This window comes from Oryzias melastigma, linkage group LG3 (genome assembly GCF_002922805.2).
Source record: "Oryzias melastigma strain HK-1 linkage group LG3, ASM292280v2, whole genome shotgun sequence".
Taxonomy (NCBI): Eukaryota; Metazoa; Chordata; class Actinopteri; order Beloniformes; family Adrianichthyidae; genus Oryzias; species Oryzias melastigma.
In genome coordinates, this window is record NC_050514.1 from 146,071 (window position 1) to 148,834 (window position 2,764).

The window sequence follows — 2,764 nt, forward strand, 5'->3', positions numbered from 1 at the left end:
AAAAAAAGCTTTAAGACACTACTACAGCTTCAAATGCCCCCAACCAATCCGGATTTATCCCAGTCTTTATATTGGAATAGAGCTGAGAAAAAAAAGCCTGGAGCAAGATTTGTGAAATTTGCACCACTTGGACAATTTACACCAAGCCTCTTCCAACTGTAGATGGCAAACGTGCTCGTAAACTGAAGAAGAAGAAGCCCCTCCCTGCTTGTCCATTGTGAACATCATGTTTTATTGATTGATTTATGATCCAGTAGAAAAAGGATTTAAAAATACACAAAAAATGTATATTTTAGCATACCCCCTCTAGATATCGAACTATTGTTGAGCAGGTAAAGAAAATATGATCAATCAGAAAAGATCAGACTTTTTGCCCAATTTCTGTTTTGTATTTGGAATCTGTGCAAGGAACCTTTACATATACTCATCTTACTTTAAGGTGCAGTATAGTAATAACTTAATAATGTCTTAAAAAATCTACTTTAAATTTATTAAGGTGTTATTTTATGTGTCTTCAGTCAAAGAGCTCCTATGGAGAGCTAATAGAACCACATGTGGCTCGGCAGCCTCAGGTTTTTGACAGAAGGCTCTGGATTCATCACTCGACCCGTTTTGCTGTTAAAAACCACAAAAGTGGTCATCTCTTACAGGTGCTGCATTTCTCAGATGACCTCATTCACATTCGTGACTGTAAACCCACCATCATCAATCGTGAGTAAGCTCAGGTGATGTGACTAAATGGTGAGTGAGGGAAGCAGAAGCCTGTGGTGTAATTCCACTTTGCTGCGTCACAACAAAACCGTACAAACTATTTAAAACCTGTGACTAAAATGAATGAATAAACTTTTTTATCCGTGTAATATTTTTAATCCAGTCATGTGCACATAAAAGTAAAAAAAAAAACACTTTTGTTCGTCTTAGTTAAAGTTTCACTCGTTAAAAAAGAAAGTGGCTAAAGTTAATCTGTTTTTAGGGCTATTTTCTGTAAAAATGTAGCATCTGAAAGCTAAACTTGAGTTACATCATTTTAAACATACAGACTAAAAACTGGTTAATGACAATGATGCAAATATGTAAAATTAAATACTTCAATAGGGGTAGGATTATATAAATTTGCTTTTTCCTGATTATTTTCAAGCAATAAATCAAACTTAGCTCATTTTTAGTCAATAATCACTTTATTTAATTAATTCATTGAACAAATATAGAGGCAAAAAAGTAAGTTCTCCCCACTTAAAAAGATGAGAGAGGCCTGTAATTTTCGTCATAGGTATACCTCAACTGAGAGACAAAATGAGGAAAAAAATCCAGAAAATCACATTGTCTGGTTTTTAAAGAATTTATTTGTAAATTATGGTGGAAAATAAGTATTTGGTCACCAACAAACAAACATGATTTCCGACCTGTAACTTCTTCTGTCCTCCACTCGTTACTTGTATTAATCACACCTGTTTGAACTAGTTATATAAAAGACACCTGTCCACAACCTCAAACAGTCACACTCCAAACTTCACTATAGCCAAGACCAAAGAGCTGTCTGAGGACACCAGAAAAGAAATTATTGACCTGTACCAGGCTAGAAGACTGAATAGGTAAGCAGTTTGGTGGTCAGAACTGTTTGGAGGAGAAAGATCGGAAGGAGATTTGGATCCAAATGAGTCTGATGGGGTCAGAGTATTCCGAATGGCATGTTTACATGACACATTCTTATTCTGATCAGCCGTTACTTGTGTCCATGTAAACGAGCCAATAACTCAAATAACCACTGGTTACAACCCGAGATCTCCAGAACAACATCTGTGAACACGTCCAACCTTGAGGCACATGGACTTAGAACAGCAGCAGAAGAACACACCGGGTATCACTCCTGTCAGCTGAGAACAGGAAACTGTGGCTACAATTCACACAGGATCACCAAAACTGGACAAAAGAAGATTGGAACAATGTGTTCTGAGTCTCCATTTCCACTGTGATATTCAAATGGTCAGAATTTGGCATCAACAACCTGAAGACATGGATCCGTCCTGCCTTGTATCAACGATTCAGGTTGGTGGTGGTGGTATAATGCTGTGGGGGGTTATTTTCTTGGCACACTTTGGGCCCCTTAGTACAAATTGATCATGGTTCCTACACCACAGTTTACCTGAGTATTGTTACTGACTGTGACCGTCCCTTTATGACCACAGTGTACCATCTTCTGATGCTACTTCCAGCAGGATAAGACTCCATGTTATAAAGCTGGAATCATCTCAGACTGGTTTCTAGAACATGACAATGAGTTCACTGAACAAAGATTTGTCATCAATGGACGGGAGATAGCTGACAAATCTGCAGCAACTAAGTCAATATGAACCAAATTCTCCGAGGAATGTTTCCAGGACCTTGTTGAATCTCTGCCACCAAAAATTAAGGCAAGAGGGGGGCAAACCTGGAATAGTGATTGTATAAACTTCAAATGCATGCAACTGAGATGTTTTATTGTGAAACGAGTTTTTTTTTTTTAATGCAAAAATGATCTAAAGTTAAGGTCGTGCAGATGCAGTCCCCCAAAAATCCTGCAGGTTGCAGCTTTAATGAATGAGATGAGAGCGTCTTAAAAATCCAGATGTGTGATGACTGTTTATTAGTGTGTTATTAGAAGGGGAGCGCAGTGTCGGAAGGTGTCCTGCCTTTGCATTTTGCTTGAGCAGAAAAAGCCGCAGCGCCAGCCAGGCATGTCGACTATGGGAGTTAAAAATAGCATCATCGGTCGGCCAAGTGCCGC

General features: G+C 38.5%; 1 long non-coding RNA gene across 1 annotated transcript in view; it reads right to left on the reverse strand.

Moving 5' to 3' along the window:
- The window catches only part of LOC112161175, a 31,047-nt gene that overhangs the window by 21,345 nt on the left and 6,938 nt on the right, over window positions 1-2,764 (reverse strand). The gene's annotated exons all lie outside the window — the stretch shown is intronic.